This window comes from Leptonychotes weddellii, chromosome 1 (genome assembly GCF_054177405.1).
Source record: "Leptonychotes weddellii isolate Sample4059 chromosome 1, ASM5417740v2, whole genome shotgun sequence".
Lineage (NCBI taxonomy): Eukaryota > Metazoa > Chordata > Mammalia > Carnivora > Phocidae > Leptonychotes > Leptonychotes weddellii.
In genome coordinates, this window is record NC_138369.1 from 92,593,749 (window position 1) to 92,613,123 (window position 19,375).

Here is a 19,375-nt window from a genome sequence, read left to right on the forward strand (position 1 = left end):
AACATGACTACGTCCTGACTAATGAGTTAAAAGTTAGAAGTTTGGGGAAGAGACTCTAGTATGGTTAGTTCCTTAAGGGATAATATTTCCCTTTGCTTTTTTCCTCTTCCCCCTTCTTGCTGTCTGGTAATCGATGTGAAGGCTGGTGCCATAGCAGCTCTTCTGAACAGTGAATTGCCTGGAGGTAGGAATTTAACCAGTACTGGGTTAAATTCGGTTTTATTTTGTGTTAGAGAAAAACAATGTGATTTTTAAAATCTTATTAAATATTTTTTTAATGCAGACAACCTAATCTTAACTGATATATGACAACTACAATATAAGTTCCTTGAAAGCAGAAGCCTTTTTCTTTTTGTTCAGAGCCCAGTACATAGGCAAGCCCATAGAGGTTCAAAACTATTTGTTGAATCTGAATGCCTACTACTGACTCTTTCCCTTTTATATTTATAATATTTTATATTATATACTTAAATAACTCCTTTCTTACCATAATTTCCTAAATCATTTCCTCAATTGCCTTTTTGTTTACTCTTCCACCAGTCTTTGTTCCTCATATTGACCATTGTTTTTTTCCATCTTATTTAAATGAAAGCCTGTCCCAATGAAAAATTAGCAAAATATAAATCTAAAAGAAATGACAATTTTTCTTTCAAATTTGATTTAAATAGAAACCAGAATGATGGGCTACTGTATAATTCTTTAAGAATATTCCTACTTAAGGGGCACCTGGGTAGCACAGTCAGTTAAGTGCCTGACCCTTGGTTTCAGCTCAGGTTGTGATATCGAACCACACTCAGTTATTTACGTTTATATTTTTTACAAGTTTCTCAGATAAGGGATTTTAAGATGAATTGTTAGAGAAGCAGATCACTCTAAGGAAAGAAAATGAAAAAATGAGAGTCCTTTACTGCTAGTCTGAAAAGTCAAATAACATGGGATTTTATTCTTTATTCTGGTTGTTTCTAAGATTTTCTCTTCCTTTTATTTTTCATCAGTTTTACTAAGGTATGCCTAGATGTGATATTTTGGGTATTTATAATATTGGAGAGCAGTAGTTTGTAAAACTGTATCTTGATATCTTTCTACAGCTTTGGAAAATGTTTTGCCAATGTTTCAACTACTGCTTCAGTCCCATGTTCCCTCTTCTCTCTTTCTCTTCTACACATGCATTTTCTCTTTGTTTTTCAGTCTGGTTATTTTCTACTGACCTACTTTGTTGTTTTTTTATATCTAATCTGCTGGTAATTTATCCCACTGAGTACTAAATTTCAGTTATTGTACCCTTCAGTTCTGGAACTACCATTTGATTATTTTATATATATTCCCATATTTTCTGAAACTATCTTGTCATCTATTTTATTGAACATATTAATTACAATTATTTTTAAGTTTCTGTTTTATCACTTCACTATTTAGATCATCTGTGGGTCTGTTTCTAGCATTTATTCCTTCTCTTGTTTTTTGATCATTTGGTACTCTTCTCTTGTAGATTTTTTTTAATTCTAAACATTGTATATAAAAGACTACCAAAATAAGAAGCTCTATATGACATTATCTTCCTCAAAGAATATTTAATTATTCTAGTGAGTAGTTAGTGTAAGGGCAGATTTCATTAGTCTAAGCAGGGACTGATAAAGTTTGAGAATAGGTTTCAAGCTTTGTAAGAGCTGTAACATTTTCCCATATTCCTGAAAATTTTGAGTGTTACCATTGCCCCTCTTTCTCAGCAAATTCTAATTTCCAGTTTGTGTTCTTCTGGGGTTGTGAGACTGCTAAAAGTTTTCTTTACCTTTTTGCTTGCTTTCTTCTTAGTTCTTCAGTCTCTTACACCTTGGAAGATTCATGCTTGACAGATGCCTCAAGGAAAAGAATGTTGCCCTCACTTCTTTACAAATTCATTTTCTCTAGATCTTGTTCCTTTGGGTCTGACCTACCTTGATAGCCATTATATTTTTACCTTTTCATCCCATGTTTGACAAATATTCTAGGCAGACACTTTCTGCTTAAACTCTGAACCTCACAATATGAAATGGCAAATGGTAGCAAATGCTCCACTGGGAAAAATAAGCTAAACAAGTATAGCTCCCTTCGGTGTGTTTTCCTTCTCTTTTTTATCTGTACCTCTAATCCTGGTGGCCTTAATTTCTTTCTAATGCCTAAATAATCTAAAAAAACCTAAACTGAGATTTTATAGTAGCTTTTGACTGGAGAACTTGTGTAATACCAGCTATTCCATTAGAGTTGGAAGGTTTTTTAGAACCAATTTTTTTTACCTTTTGTTTTCCCTCTGGGCCTGACTTTTTATTATGTGGATTATGTGGTACCACGTTGGAATTTTTCTTAATATACTAGTGAAAATTTTCTTATGTAACATTTTAGAAATACTGCAAATTTATATGAAAACTGTGCTACTTAGTTGTTTTGTCCCTAATCAAAGAGGAAGAAGAAGTTGGTGAGGGGACATGGATTTATCCCTGTGGGATAAGTTATTTTTATTATTTATGTGCCCAGAGAGGAATATAGAAGAAAATTGGTTCAAGTTAAGCATTTTTGTTTTGTTTTCCTTAAATAGCTATCCCAGTGGGATTAAATTATATTTTGGCCAGCTTCTTACATATATTTGCCAATGAACGAGTCCAAACATGAAGGAATTTTGTTTCTATTTGGACTGATATAATTAGACTGTCTACAAATAGATTATTTATATCTGTATATTTTAGCAGATGGCTTGTCTTATAGAAGATAAATCCTTTTTTTAAAATGTCCAGAGTGTTGAAGATCCAAAGGAAGGAATATTTGTTCCTGCTAATGTAGTGTGCATACTATACCAGGAGAGACAGTGGGGCAGTGGGATAGGGAATGCATATGCATACAGTGGAATCTCAAAAATGACATACATTACAAAATGAGTAATTATGAAACACAGATTACAAGAAAACCCATTCAAAGACATAAAAGAACTATGGGTGAAGAATATAAAACAAGATAAATTCTTTACTAGAATTTTAGGAGTACAAGTTATGTATGTCCTTGCATTATTTTAACTTAGATATGAGAATATAGTTTCACAATGTTACCCGGTGGTATATTTAATGCTTTACTGCTATGCAATCCAATGAAATGGATTGAAATGGCATATCTGGTATTGTGTGGCTTAATTTAAGAACGAAATGCCCATTGTAGTTCCTGTTGCAGATATTTTAAATATTTCATGTTGTGCTGACAATGCTAAGGTACTTATCTCAAAGAACTGTATTTTGATGTGGTTATTGACCTTTCTTCTAAGTAATTCTAAATGGAGAAATACAGAAATGAAATTTCTTTGTTCTTTGTTCTCATGTGGTAACTGTTAAGGTGAGTCTGTAAAGAGTATATTGGAAAACATATGGTCTTAGTGACACATGAAAAAAATAATGCTCATCTTCATGGTAACAATCAAATTCCAATTAAACATAGCTTAATTAAACATGTCACTAACTATGTAGTAGTTTGAAATAAGGCATTATGTCTAGCAGCATATCAATTTTATGTTCTTTTGACTTAAAAAAAAAACTATTGGAGGGATTATTTTTAAGCTTCAGAATATTCTAGAGGCTTATTGTTTCCTCATAACAGAGAGTTGACTTTTTCATGGTCATATACAAAGTCAGGAATGTGGCTCAATATTTAACTTATAGTCCACTATTATTTTTAAATTCCACTGTTTATTAATTAGCAGCTAAAAATAATAAAACAAAACAGATTTTATTTTCAGTATGACTATGAATTTAGTTAAACTTGCTTTGAAATGGAAAGATTAAAATAACCATTTACATCAACATGGATGGAACTGGAGGGTATTATGCTGAGTGAAATAAGTCAATCAGAGAAAGACAATTAAATAATTTCACTCATATGTGAAATATAAGAAACAGCACAGAGGATCGTAGGGGAAGGGAGGGAAAACTGAATGGGAAGTCCTCAGAGAAGGAGACAAACCATGAGAAACTCTTAATTATAGGAAACAAACTAAGGGTTGCTGGAGGGGAGGTGGGGGGGTATGAGGTAATTGGGTGATGGGCATTAAGGAGGGTCTGTGATATGATGAGCACTGGGTGTTATACATACGCAACTGATGAATTATTGAACTCTACATCTGAAACTAATGATGTACTATATGTTGGCTAATTGAATTTAAATTTAAAAAAGAAAGAAATAAAAGGAAATGGAAAGATTAATAAAAATTATATCATTTCACTTTTACTCATCTTCTATTGATGAATTATTACTGTAATTTTTGATCAATAAGAATATCTGTCTTCTTTTTGCTTTTATGAACTCTTAAGGAAAATAGTGAAGCAGAGTGGGTGATTACCTACTGTAATAGCAGTATTCAATCTACTACAATAATGTATATATATTCTTCAAAGACAGTCACAGGATATATGCATCTAAATGGATAAGGAACTGATTATTAAAAGAGAGAATATGAGAAACAATAAAATGCAAAATGAAGAGATATATGACTGAGGTGGATGTGAAAAAAACACAGAATTTTCAATTTCATTTTCAACCAATCAGGAAAACTGTTTAGAACATGTGACATTTCATACAGAAGAAAAATAGGTACTTTGATCATCTGGTAAAGAAAAGGCATTTTAAAAGCAGTTTTGATTCACTTGTATATTTATTCCAATTTTAGATTCTCTTTGTATTTTTTAATTTGCTGCTAAAGTATAATTAGAATCTAATGTAAATTTTCTCCTCTGCGTTAAGAATCTTGACATTTAGCACTTCATTTTAACAATACCTTTCATACAGTGTCATTTTCTTTTATAGTCATTACACTTTAAAAAAAAAATTCTGCTTTCATGAGGAAAAAAAGAGACAAAAACAGTATTAGAATAACTGACAATTCAAAGGCAACAAAGGGGCCCCAAGTCACAGATAGCTAAATAAACACAAAAGAAAATTTATATATTGCTCCTAAGTAAAATTAAATTATAGCTGTAAAAATACAAATGGCTCAATCTGTATTATCTTTTGTTGATCCAGCAGCTTGTTGCTATAAAAATACTGACAATTATAAATATAGTCCTTTCCCTTCTGCCATTGGAGCCATCATATCTTCCTATGAAAGTCACAAGTGAGAGATGAATTTGACATCTTGGATAGGAAATTGAATAGAAGCAAGAAATCAAGTAGAAATTCAAATCTCTGTCCTCTCACAGGAACATATGAAAGTGACTTCCATAATGGCAAAATTTTCTGAGAACATTAAATCAGAATTTTAAGGACATGTTTATTCCAAATCAATATGACTCAAGAGACTGAAAAAATTCATGCCTTTTGAGAATAATGCATAGTGTCATTCTGAATAGGCAAGACATACTTATGAACTGTCCTGAAGAACAAAGAATAGAACAGGAAGAAAAATTTATTTTTATTACAAAATCTTCCCAGAATTTAGCTTAATTTAAAATTAAAATAACTTCATCTTCATTATTTTTGCCGAATGTTTATTGGGTGCCTACCAAGTAGAACAGAGAATTAAGTGTTGCCACCCCAAAAAGAAATGATAGTCTCCACCTACAGGGGCACACTATCTGGTAGAAAAGAGAAAGTAAGGGATGCCTCTGTGGCTCAGTCAGTTGACCATCTGCCTTCGGCTCAGGTCATGATCCCAGGGTACTGGGCTCGAGTCCCAGCACCAGGCTCCCTGCTCAGCGGGGAGCCTGCTTCTCCCTCTGCCTGCCACTCCCCCTGCTTGTGTTCTCTCTCTCTCTTTCTCTCTGGCAAATAAATAAATAAAATCTTTAAAAAATTTTTAAAAAGAAAAAAGAAAGTTAGTTTCTACTGATACATGTTCCCATTACTTATATTACTCTCTTACCCTATTTGGAACCATACAATTCTAATAATTCTTTGGGTTTTCATTTAATACAGGTTGTTTTTTTTTTTTTCTTCTTGGAGTAAGTTGAGACAATGAAAGTTGTGGGAAAATCTACCTCAAATCTAAGATCATCAAACCCTCCTGTGTCTTCAGCAGGGACTTCAGATATCAGTTACTCCCTACTGAAATCAGAGTTTAATGGCCAATGTGTTTTGATTTAAGTTTGTCCTATAGTATTAGAAGTCCCCAGCCTAGCATCATTAGAGAATATGAGAAAATACTTTAAAGAAAACCTAACTTTTAATTTTTTACAGTGATATCAGTTGCAGAATATGAATCACATTGTGTAGTCACCTAGCAACTATTTATTTGATACGAAATTTTAGCCTAAAACAGACATTTTTCCCATTACTAAATTCTGTTTCAAGTCCATCACATCTATTTTCACATGGATGTCCTGACAGAAGCCATAATAACTTAAACTAGAACAGGCAAGTGGCAGATCTGCTCTAGTGAAAGCTGCAGTGGGACTAAAGCATAGATGCTGGGTGGTACTCGCTGACTCTGGACATATTCAGGATGTTATTTCATGAGCCATGTTCAGAATGAAAGGAAAACTAACGGGAAAAGTTACTGGATCGAACATCACAGTAAGAGGAAAACTGGATGTGTCTTTCTTTGTCCTTTGCTTTTTCTGGGCTTCTCTGTGATACAGAGCTATTCACATTTTATCATAATGGTCTCTTTGTGTTTCTTTCTACCCAGCCAAACTATAGGCTTAAGTGAGTACAGCCTCTCTTACTTATCAGAAGGTAGGCAAAGTGCTTACATCATTGTAAATTTCAAAAATGCATAAGTAGATGAAAAAGGTTCTAAAATGGTGGGGTATCTATCAGAGAGATAAGGAACAAGTTGTAAATAATGTCATAGGATCTTGAGGTGCATGATTTTATACAACCTGGCAGAAATATAGAACAAGAAGTATAGAGGCTTGATATTCATTACTAGCCCTGATCTTTTAATTTGTTGAATAAATATTTTGCAAATGCTAAAAGACAGAATGAACAATTCCCAAGCAACCTAGCATTCATAATTTGGAGCTATTTGAAGTTTTGCTTGGTCACAAATTTGAATCTTATGTATTGTGCATGAGCTGGTGAGTCACTCAGCTGGTAATGGAGCCTAGCCTTGAACATCCCAGGCAATGTTTTGTCACAGCTATGAGCCCTGAGAGTTTGGCCCTCTCAACTCTGAGGCTGTAAATTTCGATATGTCCTGAGACCTGAAAAAAGGAGAAAGCACCAATTTAGTCAACTGTTCACTTTTTTATTTTGATTTTTTTCTGCTCATCATCACTTACACAGTAACCCTCACACAAGATTAAAAATTTCCTTTCAGTGTGAACATTGCATTGCATGACAACTTTTCATGTAAGTTAAAAAGGTAAGATGAGGGGCATCTGGGTAGCTCAGTTGGTTAAGTGTCCAACTCAGTTTCGGCTCAGGTCATGATCTTCCAGTTGTGAGATTCAGCCTTGTGTCAGGCTTTGCGCTCAGCACCAAGTCTACTTCAAATTCTCTCTCCCTCTCCCTCCCACTCACTCTTTCTCTCTCTCTCAAATAAATAAATAAATAAATAAATAAATAAATAAATAAATAAAATCTTAAAAAAAAAGGTGAGATAATAAGAAGAGGAACCATATTGGCTTTTAGGTGAGAGCCAGGAGCCTGTGCAAACATTGTGGTATATATAAATTTGAAGTTTCAAGACAATTATGAGATTTATCATTCATGAATTTCACAAGTTTACTATGCATGAAAGAATAAAGGAAAAGATCTGGGAAATGGAAGAAATGTATTTATCGAACACACATTAATAAAGTCTCCTGTGAAGCATTTGTCTTGCAAAAGAAGTGGTAATTCAGTGAAGCTCAGAAAATCTGATTCTTGGGATGCCTGGGTGGCTCAGTGGGTTAAACGTCTGACTTCAGCTCAGGTCATGATCCCAGGGTCCTGGGATCGAGTTCCTCATTGGTCTCCTTGCTGAGCAGGGAGCCTGCTTATCCCTCTGCCTGCCACTCCCCCTGTTTGTGCCCCCACTCTCTCTCTCTCTCTGACAAATAAATTTTTAAAAAAGATTAAAAAGAAAGAAAATCTGATTCTTTTCAAAATGTACAGTAATATATTAAACAGAGGTTTATTTTTGTTGAGATGAAATCAGTCAAAGAAAAACATTGAATAGACTGACACCGTGACTTCTAAAAATAGAAAAGTAATAAAAGGTAGAAATTAAATCAACTTACAAGAGAAAGAAGACACAAATTCAGAGATAAAACCAAAAACAATGAAAGTGTAAATGGGAAACGGAGTGCCATACTCATTAAAATTGTCTATTAGAATTGTCTGGTGCAAATTATATCAGAAATTATCATTGGAATTGAAGGCACATATGGATCCAATCAAGTAATAGAATTATATGCATTTTCTTCATGAATATGAACATTATCCTTGTACTGATCAATATTTATAGCTCTCTTTCTGTATACTTGTCATAATTGTGCTTTATTATTTGGATGTTTATTGGTATAATGACAATTTTCCCAATAGACAGAAATCTCCAAGAGGTAAAGACCTTGCCTGACTTGCTCACCACTGAATCCCCAGTGCCTAACACAGAGTAGGCGCTTAAATACCTTTTTGAACTTGTAAGTGAACAATGATCTCATTGATTCCTCGAGGATTCAACTGTGAATTGTGCTATCTTTGACTATCATTTAACATTTTAAATTTGAAAAGTAGACAGAGTTGTGACTCCTACACCTACAAAAGCAGGTTTGCTTTGAGCTGAATATATCCAGGAAACAGGAAGGGAGAGATGAGGATCTGGCAAGGGTATTCCCACTGGGATGCTCAGATGCTAGCTTGCTCTCTGCTACCTGGACATATTTAAATCTAAACCTAAATCAATAATTAAATTCAACTGTATGAAGGACTTCTTTTTCTTTCAGTCTAGGGCCTTTATCTTGGTGGTTCTCAAAGTGTGGTCACTCAAGCAACAGCATCAGCATCATCTGTAAATTTGGGAGAGATGTAAATTTTTTGGCTTCATACCAGACCTACTCAGTCAGAAACTGGGAATGGGGCCCAGCAATCTGTGTTTAACAAGCCTGCGGGTGATTCTAAGGCAAGGTAAAATGTGAGAAACCCCAAACACTGAGTGAAGTGAAGATTACTGTAAATAGACTATTTAATGAATTGTCATCCCACATCTTTTGTTGTTAGGGAGTCCCCAGTAAGCAATAATGTAACCATGGCTATGGTGGTTCTCAGTATCTGGACTCCAAGCCTTTCAAGGTCCACATGAGTAACAGTTGCAGTTGTGCTTCTTTGATTTTGGAAGAGGTAAGACAGAACTGCAAATTATTATAGATTGCACTTACACATAACACTATATCTAATAATCAATACTATTTTCAAATACTTTTAAGAATAAAGGAAATGCATTATAGAAAAAAGGAAATGACTTATTTCGCTTAGCATAATACCCCCTAGTCTGAGAAACAAACTGAGGGTTCTAGAGGGGAGGGAGGTTGGGTTAGCCTGGTGATGGGGGGGGATGGGTTAGCCTAGTGATGGGTATTAAAGAGGGCACGTACTGAATGGAGCACTGGGTGTTATACGCAAACAATGACTCATGGAACACTTCATCAAAAACTAATGATGTAATGTATGGTGATTAACATAACATAATAAAATAAAATTTTTAAAAAAGTGTTAAAAGAAAGAAAAAAGGAAATGACTTTATCTGTTCTACCTATAACTCTCTGTGAGACTTTTTTTTCTCCAGGTTCTTTTTTTTTTTTTTAACAATATACAATATGCTGCACATATTTAAAGTGTACAATTTGATTCGTTTTCACATATGTGCACACCATGAACCATTAATACAATCAAGATAATGAGTATATCCATAATCCTCAAAGGGTCCTTGCAGTCATTCCCACTCAACTTTCTCTGTCCCTTTTCCATCTCCCAGCAACCACTGATATATTTTGTCACTATACATTAGTTTTTATGTTCTAGAATTTTACATAGGTGGAATAATACAGTATGTATGCTTTCTTATCTCGATTCTATTGCTTAGCATAATGATGTTGAGATTCATCCATTTTGTAGCATTTATCAAAATTCATTCCTTTTTATTGCTGACAAGTATCTATTATATGGACATATCACAGTTTGCTAATCCGTTCACCTGTTGATAGACATTTTGGTCATTTCTAGTTTGGGATATTATAAAGAAAGCAGTTATGTGAGCTTGTGTACGATTCTTTGTAGGGACATAGGCTTTCATTTTCCTTGGGAAAATGCTAAGGAGTGGAATGACTGGATTATATTATAGGTATATGTTATGTTATGAGAAACTGTTAAACCCTCAAAGTAGTTATATTATTTTACATTCCCACAAGCAGTTTATGAGATTTCCAATTTCTCCACTTCATTGTCAACATTTGGTATGCTCAATCTTTTCAATCTTAGCCATTCTAAAATATTTCCTTTTTAATATTTCCTAACTTGCTTAATTTCATTCACAGTATTTTTCATCTCACACATCAAAGTTTTTATATTTAGAATTTGGTAACAGCATTACTCCAAATCCTGAGTGAATGCTAGGCACTGTTACTTCTAATACTATCAGGTGGTTCTTTCCTCAGCCTGAGGTAATCTCCTTGTATGCATGTGTTAGTATCCAACTGCATACTCAAGGAGTGTCTTTGCCAGGTTTCTGGAGCTCTCTCTCTCTCTCTCTCTCTTTCTCTCTCTCTCTCTCTCTCTGTTGCTGTCTTCTTCCTGATACTCTTCACTGCAAAGTCTAGCTATCTCAGTCTACACACACTTACAGTTCCATCTCCTCCATATACTGTGCTCCTACTGAATCTCTCTTTCTTGGCCTAGAAACTCTTTCAGAAGTAAGGGGCAGCATTCATTAGGCTCACCTTTTTGTTTCTTATTTCTCAGGTCTCACTCTCCTTCATCATCTGACATCTAGTGTCTTGAAAACTGTTGTTTTAAATACTTTGCTTTTTTGGGGGGAATTGTTTCAAACAGGAAGGTAAATCCAGTCTTTATTACTCCATTGTAACTGAAAATGGAAATAGCTCCTCATATTTTTAAAGTCACATTTGGAACAAATGATCTTTAAAGATCAACCCAGGTGTAAAAACTAGCAATGCTTTCACAGGTCAGAATATTCATATCTGTGCTAGGTCATCAGACCCAGTTATGTACTGCCCAATAGGCTCCTCTGACTTGAACTCTCCAAACCTCAATCTCCTGACTTTGCTCTTGGCCTGAGCATCCCTAGCTTTGACTCACACAATTTTGAGGATGATAAAGTCCAACTACTACCATGATCAGTAGAGATCTAGAAACCCCCAACTGGTAGAGACCACTGTCTCCAAACCACAAGCCGGGTCAAAGCTGCAAAGGTTGTGGCTTCTCTGTCGGCTGTGTAGAAGAGCTAGGTCATACAAAACCCAGGAGTGTGGGGATTTCATAGCCTCTGGATTGGATCTGACCAGCAAGAAACAGTAGAACCGTCAGAGGAGTTACTCTTCTACCTGAACCCCATGCCCACCTAAGAGATAGCTCCCAGATGGAGTGATTTCATGAAGCTTGCCCAGAGATATCCCATGTGATTCAATAACTGAGTGCATTTTCTTGTGAAATCACAGACAGCTGATTTCATTTCTGGTCCTCCTTCCTGCCTCATTTTCCTTTTCCCTTCACTCTCATTGCCCTTGCACATACTATTTCATCCCTACCAAAGAGCATTAGTGTGTACATTCTGGTGCAGACTGTTTTCTAGAGTACTCAGGCTAAGAGAGTGGGGAAATAAGAGAATATAAGAAAGACAATAATCATTCCATTATGTAATATCTACTTGTTCCATTTTTATACAAAAAAGAAATGTAAAATTTTCTCTGGGTAATTTAAGTGAAAAAAAATATCTTAATTTAACATGTTGAAAATTTAACCCCCAATTTCTGGAGCTGGGAGAAATATTATCAGAAACTGCTGAAGGGAAAATAACAAAACATGAATCCTTAATTCTAGAACAGCTGCCAAATCAGGGCAGGCTGAGAATTCCATAGGCAGGGGCAATGTCACTGTGAATGCTGGGATTTCAGAACTCTTATCTAGAACATGATTTGGAAGGTCTGTGGAAGAATGATGATCTAAACACTTGAAGCAACCTGTAGTTTGCCTGCATCTGTAAATACCAGGATGACTTTAAATAGAAGAAGCTAAAAATGTCTTTGCCTCGGTGTTCTGTCCTGTGTCACAGCTTTGTGATTTGTTTAAACAGATTTCTTCAGCATAGTGGAGTGATATTAAGCATGTAACTCCTAACCCAAAGTTACAGACTGTGCATTAGTTGAAGAAAAGATCATTTGGTAATTATGAATTTGAAAGTGAAAAATACATTTTTGGGGGGTTTTTTTTGTTTTTTTTTTCTAGGATGTGGGGGACTTTCTACAAATAAGTTTTATTTCACATCAAAATTCTGAAACAGATTAATGAATACCAGATTAGACTTTTGCAATGGCTTTTTTAAATTTTTATTTTATTATGTTATGTTAGTCACCATACAGTACATCATTAGTTTTTGATGTAGTGATCCATGATTCATTGTTTTCGTATAACACCCAGTGCTCCATGCAGTACGTGCCCTCCTTAATATCCATCACCAGGCTAACCCATCCCCCCCACCCCCTCTGCTCTAGAACCCTCAGTTGTAAGTTTTCACAGTGTATGTAGACAGCACATTTTTAATTAGAAACCCATTATAATGTGAGATTTATTCATGAAATACTAGATTAGTACAGTGGGAGTCCTAACCAAATTATGATTTTTTTAACCTTCCTCTTATAAATTACTCTTGTTTATTCATAGAAACCCATAAAGTGAAATAAAGGGAGCTAAAGTTCTTTCCATTTTTAATGCAATTTATTTAAAGAATCCTAAAACCTAGTGTTGTGGGTGGAATTGTATTCCCCAGTAAGATACATTGAAGTCCTACCTCAGTACCCGTGCCTGTGACCTTATTTGGAAATAGGGTGTTTGCAGATTAATCAAGTTAAAATGAGCTAATGCTGGATTAGGGTGGATCCTAAATCCAGTGACTGGTGTCCCTATAAGATGAGGGAAATTTAGATACTGACACATAGAGAGAAGGTGTGATAACAAAGGCACAGACAGGTGCATCTACAAGCCAAGAATCACCAGCAAGCCCTAGCAGCTAGGAAGAGGCAAAGAAAAACTCTCCCCTAGAGCCTTCAGGGAACACAGAACTGCTGACACTTGAATTTCAGACTTCAAGACTCCAAAACCATGAAAAAGTAAATTTCCACTGTCTTAAGCCACCTACTTTATGGCAATTTGTTACAGTAGCCCTAGAAAACTAATATACTTAGTTATAATTTTTAAAAACTTTTTTTATCCTTATGTGATAGGTTTTATAAAAATTCAATGAAGTTAATGAAGATTTGTTTTCTGATATTATAAATTACACTAAGTTAAGGAATCTTTGAGGCTTACATTTGAAAATTTTATAAATATAGAAAATTTTATTGAACAAAAATCTTTCCTTTCCCTTCAGGAATTTCCTATAGTCACTATTCAGTCCAATTTAACAGGTTGTTTGTAATTACCTATATGTGAGTAGTGCTCTAGAAGGTACCAACAATGCCAACACTTTGACTTCAGACTTCTGGCCTCCTGAACTGTAAGAGAATAAATTTTTGTTGTTTTAAGTCACCCAGTTTGTTGTTATGAGAGCCCCAGGAAACAAATAAAATACTGACAACTTCAAGATCTTACGTAGATAGTAAGGGGATTCGAGCTCTACCCTTATGACCTCATTTAACTTTAATTACCTCTGGGACACCTGGGTGGCATAGTTGGTTGAGCATCCAACTCTTGGTTTCTGCTCAGGTTGTGATCTCAGGGTCGTGAACTTAGGGCCATGTGATCAGCCCCACATCAGGCTTTGTGTGGAGTCTGCTTAAGACTGTCCCTCTCTTTCCATTTTCCCCTCCCCCACAAAAATAATAAGTAAATCTTTAACATTACCTCCAGAAAGGCCCTATCTTCAAATGCAGTCGTTTGGGTGTTGGGGTTTCAACATATAAATTTTGGGGGGCTCACAATTCAGTCTTTAACATTGTGATTTTTTTTCTTTAAATATTTTTAAAATTTTTGTCTTCCCATAATATGACCCCTTATTCTTATAACTTTTTCCTTTTTAGAACCAAATTCCCCTACAACACTTTGTTCATATGATTCATACAGGGGTAACACAACCCCAGGATGGCACATGCCTAATTTTTCAGAGAACTTTATCCTTCTATTCAGAAATGAGCATGGAACCCAAAGAAAAGCTTTGTTGGGCCTCTACAAAAAGATATTGGCCACTATAGATCATGTTCCCCCAAGGTCACCAGAATAAATCTTTACAAAATGTGAAGCCTGCCAGAAAATAAAGACACTCAGAAGAAAGTAAGGCCAGAGACAGGTGAGACAGACAGATACTCCTATTATTCAAACACTCAATGCAGTCTATCAGAGCTGGACCCATACATAGACTTTTGAGTTACCTGAGTCAATAAATTTCCTATTTTTATTTAAGCCAGATTAAGTTGGCTTTCTGTTATTGATATTAGAGTCCTGACTACAACAATTCCGGAGTTGTAGAAAACTTGTAAGTATATATTATAATCTTCTTTTGTCAGAGCAATACTCTTAGATCATGTTATAGGCAGTTTTTAATATAGTCCCCAGTGCTCCTCATCTTCTGGTATAAGATGCAACCTCCTCCCCTTAAGTATAAGCTATACTTACTGATTCACTTTTTTTTTTTTTTAAAGATTTTATTTGACAGAGAGAGAGACAGCAAGAGAGGGAACACAAGCAGGGGTAGCGGGAGAGGGAGAAGCAGGCTTCCCGCAGAGCAGGGAGCCCAACGTGGGGCTCGATCCCAGGACCCTGGGATCATGACCTGAGCCGAAGGCAGACGCTTAATGACTGAGCCACCCAGGCGCCCCTTACTGATTCACTTTTAATGAAGAGAAGACAGCAGAAGAGATGGGATCTCATTTCTTAGATTAAGTTATAAAAGATTTCATTTTTGGCCTTTGGTGCTTTGTCTTGCTCTCCTTGGATCACAGCCTGGGTGGAGTCAGCAACATGACATGAGGCCCACCTGGTGAGGGACCACATGAGTGAGACTGAAATCTTCCCCTCATTCCCCAAGCCAATTAGGCCTTCAGATAAGACCACAACCTCAAGCTGACAGCTTGGGGCAGTGTCATGAAGGACTTTGAGCCAGAGGTAGCCACCTAAGCCATGCTTGGATTTCTGATGCACTGACATTATGAGAATATAAATGTTTGTTATTTTAAGCTGCTATGTTTTAGAGTAACTTGTTATTTGACAATAGATAACTAATATAAACCACTTGAAAAATAATAAATCTTTGAAGTTATTGGAAAACAGTATTATATAGCATAATATACTATAAAATATTGCCTACAAACAGAGATAAAGCTATTGACCATCTATGAGTTGTTCTCTAGGTAAGACACTGATTAATTTCATTTATACTGTGAGTCTCAACTCTTATAATCTCAGTAACAGGAAGGAAGCATCAAAGTACAAAGAAAACAATTTGTGTTTCAAACCCTTGAGTTTGAATACTGAGTCAACCCCAACGAACTGAATGACCCTGCGCAAATTATTTAAAATCTATGTGCTTCTGTTTCCTCTTCTGTATATTGGAGATAAGAAAATCCACTTAAAGAGTTTTCTAGGGATTAGAAATAATACATGTAAAACACTAAAACCATGAGTGGGCATGCAGGAGCTCAACAATACATGGTTATTATTTCTTTCGCTAGTAGCATTCATCTTCAAGAAGTAAGAGCAGATTAACAATAGGAATACATACCTTTGATATTGTCATGGTGCTTGGGTATGGACCCAAGTTGTGACCACTTGCTTGTTAGCATTAGGTTCTAATTGAATGGCTGGCCCCACACAGTTCAGGTTCTCATACAAAAGTTGCTTGTTGTCCTTCTTTGAAACTCACTGAGAAATTACATTGTGCTAAGTAGAAGATACATGTATTCAGTGTGTGATTTAAGTCATTTTTCCCCATAATGGGATTTTTCTATTGTCAATATTTAACCAATTGTCCCCAGACCTCTTTAATATGCCCCTTTCTGAAAGGGTGTTAAAGCATCTCACAGATTTGTTTACCTGTTTATGCCACAGTTGAGTCTAATATTTTCTATTAGTCTAAATGACACCAATCTTTATCATATCCCCAGAGGCCATTTAGGCAGACTTGTATATCATCAGTTTGCAAATGGGAAAATCAGTACATCTAGAAGTTAAATCCATTTACAGTGTGGAAAAATCAAAGCTTATTATTGATTTGGAATACCCTGGAGAATTCTGTCTTTTGTATAGCTTAGGAATTAGCAAAATAAGAATTGTATGTTGTCAACAGAATCATTGACTGTAGTAAATGTGAAGTTGTTTCTCAGTATATTCAAGTCTGGTTAGATCTTTATTAGAGAATAGTATCCAGTCTGGCAATCCATAAATAAAGCAGATATCTCAGATAGTATTGAATAATAAAAGAGAAATTAACAGTTGAGTGTTAATGTGAAACATAGCCACAGAATTGCCATGAAGGTGATACCTGAGTACATTAGGTGTAGGATATAATAGATTTTGTTGTTTATAAACCCAATGTCTGATGTTTAGTTTAACAGACCAATAGATAGTAGCATAAAAATTATATTATCATTTTTTTCAGATTCCAACAATATGTGCTCATTATAGAAAAAAAAAAGAAACTGCCAAAGATTGCTTTAAATCATTCATAATTCCAACATCCAGAGATAATTTATTATAATTTGACATACATCTCCATAATCTATAAATGGCATTTTTAGGATTATACCAAAGACATAATTTTGTGTGAGTGCTACTTTTTTTTTTATTTAACAGTAACATAATGTCAACCCTGGCTTAATGTTTAATATATCATTAATATGTCATGTATTGTATATTCAAGTATAGGCTGGACACTGCATAAGTCTAAAGGACATCATTTACCTAGACTATGCCACACCTCCTGGAGTTGTATAATGTGACAGCCTATATTAAGCATTCCTAAAAAAACATTTGAAATGACTACACAATTGCTCATTACGTGACCATGCCATTCTTTATTAACTATTAGTCTACTATTGGGTGTTTAACTTGTTGCCATTTTTGATGTTATAAATAATGCTATGTGAAATTATCTGTGCAAAATTATTTGTATTCTCTGTTCATTCATTTAAGTATAATATATATAAATCAAAAGATAAGCAATTTTAAAGATTATTTATATATACTAAAATATATAACAAATGCTTTAGACTAATTACTGTGGGCTCTTGTCTCTCATTTAAGCCTGTATTTAAGCCATCACAGTTCCCTTGGTTTCAAGTAAAATAAATTTATTTGAATAAGAAGAAATATCTATCTATATATATGTGTGTGTATCTGTTTGAAACATATAAGAAAATATCACAGAGTCCTAAGCACTCAAGACTTATAAGGAAATGGAACAAGGAACTCAAAAATCATTAGGAAATTAATTAGAACTAAAATTTCACCTATCTTTGAATTTGCATATTATTCTCCTCTCTGTCTCTTCCTTTCCTTCTCCTTCTCTCATTCTTCCTCTCCCTCTTTCCTTCTGTCCCTCCCTCTCTCTCTCCTTCTCTATTTCTCTCTCTCTCTCCTTTTCTCCCTCTTCCTTCTTCTTTCTCTCCAGCTTTTGGAATTTCCCATGGTCTAAAATATCCACAACATAGATTATTTTATATCTCCATCAATTGACCAGTCCAGATCAAAGTAACGTCTTTGATCCATGTAACTCATTCCTAGGAGTTAAACCTTATTGACCTTTCTTAGGTTGTTTCTTTTCATTTAATTGATAAGAACAAACACTGAAGATCCATGTAGTACAAATATGACTACTGTGGCCCTCCACAGGAAGGAATTTCTAAGAGAAAGACAAGCACTATGATATGAACAAACACTGTAAAATATGACCACACAGTGCCATGATCAATAATCTGATTGATAGAGTTGTGGATTCTAAATTGATAGGACACTGAAGATAGTCCAGTGGCTTCAAATTATCTTTAGTTTAACTCTTAGGGAATCGTGGAAGAACCATAGATACCAACACAGTAAGAGGGTAAGTGGAGACTGGATAAATTGACCGTGGGCCTGGGACCCCTGTTTCAACTACAGCTGTCCACTTGTATATGTTCATATATTGCCCTTTCCTGTAAGCTTCAGAGAAAGTGAGTTTAAGAAAGAGAATGTGGGAGAAGGGAAGGGAGGAAGGGAAGAAAAGGGAGAAGAACTCTGTGGCCAAAAATCATTTGAAATCACTTATGTATTTTATACACTTTGTTTTATCTAAGCAGGATCTTTTCCTTAAAATAGAAGTGGATCTAGAATATGGATGTATGGATACCCAGTATCACATTTGTTTCATTATAGAATGCTACCTCTGATAGCTTTCCAAATTCCCATTGATCTTACATTAAGATCTCTCTATATAAAGGGTTCTTTTAAGGAACATCTTTTGGATACTCTCCCTTAAGACTACAATACTTTATGGGACACCCAAGAATAATTCTGAAACTACCCAGGAGTTCTAAAGAACAATAATCTTGCTGTGCAGCCAATGTAGGAATTATTCTGCTTATTATATTAAAGTCTATTTACCCATTGCTTGCAAGCTCTGAGTTACTTAAGATAGCATCTTCCATTAACTGACAATGAAAACCATTATCAAATAAATTATTTCTCACTAATCTGGGCGGCTAAATATGTTTTACTTCCTCATCTGGGGATAATTAATATGTTTAATATAGGGAGAAAAGGCATGTAAAATGAATCAGCATTAAATTGGCACTGCAATTTCATTTATAAAAATAGAGGAAAAGATTTTGATTGGAACTTTATCTTGAAAAATAAAACTAAAATTGTAAAAAATGTGATAAAATGTAGTCTAATATTGAACTAAATTTAATTTACAATTGCAAACGTAGCCCAATTTTTAGAAAAGACAAAGAACATTGTTTTCTTCTTGGTGTAATTTACTATTGCATGATATCACATGTGCACAAAATAAGGAGGATTATTTTTGCAAATATACATGTGCTTAATCAATTTTTGTAAAGATCTCTCTTAAGTCTTTGATTTTTTAAAATCATTATCTTGGGGTGCCTGGGTAGCTCAGTCTTTAACCGTCTGCCTTCGGCTCAGCTCATAATCCCAGGGTCCTGGGATCAAGCCCCGCATCGGACTCTCTGCTCTGCGGGATGCCTGCTTCTCCCTCTCCCACACCCCCTACTTGTGTTCC

General features: G+C 35.1%; 1 long non-coding RNA gene across 2 annotated transcripts in view; it reads right to left on the minus strand.

The window, feature by feature from the left end:
• Positions 1–4,647: 4,647 nt before the first annotated feature.
• The window catches only part of LOC145722985 (uncharacterized), a 90,209-nt gene continuing 75,481 nt past the window's right edge, over positions 4,648–19,375 (minus strand). For both annotated transcript variants that reach the window (XR_014147619.1, XR_014147618.1), the window contains 3 exons: positions 15,881–16,038; positions 13,587–13,658; positions 4,648–7,154 (listed from right to left, as the gene is read on the minus strand). This is a non-coding gene — a long non-coding RNA (uncharacterized LOC145722985). The remainder of the gene's footprint in view (positions 7,155–13,586; positions 13,659–15,880; positions 16,039–19,375) is intronic.